Source organism: Corvus brachyrhynchos, unplaced genomic scaffold, assembly GCF_000691975.1.
Source record: "Corvus brachyrhynchos isolate BGI_N302 unplaced genomic scaffold, ASM69197v1 scaffold542, whole genome shotgun sequence".
Taxonomy (NCBI): domain Eukaryota; kingdom Metazoa; phylum Chordata; class Aves; order Passeriformes; family Corvidae; genus Corvus; species Corvus brachyrhynchos.
Genome location: NW_008236766.1, coordinates 1,865,689 through 1,866,037, shown reverse-complemented (window position 1 = coordinate 1,866,037; position 349 = coordinate 1,865,689). Strand labels below are relative to the sequence as shown.

Here is a 349-nt window from a genome sequence, read left to right as displayed (position 1 = left end):
GGGCCGGCGGGGCAGGGAGGGAGGGAGAGAAGAAAGGGAAGGAGGGAACCCAGCCCGCCTTGATTCGCCTCAGCCGTGCCGCCTCCCACGAGCGCGTCGTTCAAAACTCCTCGAAAAGCGCTTTAACGTAGCAAACTTCGGTTCGAGACCAGAAAGTCGTGAGGCCAGTGCAGAATGACAGCCGGTAAGTGTGCTGGCAATGTGTCCTTCTCAAAAGAGTTTTTAACAGCGTCTGCCCTTCAGTGTAGCAACACGGTCCAGGTGCTCGTCTGTATTAAAAAAATAAACAAAACCCCGAGAAATTTTCCGGCTAAATAGGCCAAGGCAAATAAGTGAAGCTCGAACCCAG

General features: G+C 53.3%; 1 long non-coding RNA gene across 1 annotated transcript in view; it reads left to right on the top strand.

Moving 5' to 3' along the window:
• The first annotated feature begins 7 nt into the window (after positions 1 to 7).
• LOC108444959 overlaps positions 8 to 349 on the top strand; it is a 32,768-nt gene continuing 32,426 nt past the window's right edge. The window contains exon 1 of the long non-coding RNA XR_001859682.1: positions 8 to 184. This is a non-coding gene — a long non-coding RNA (uncharacterized LOC108444959). The remainder of the gene's footprint in view (positions 185 to 349) is intronic.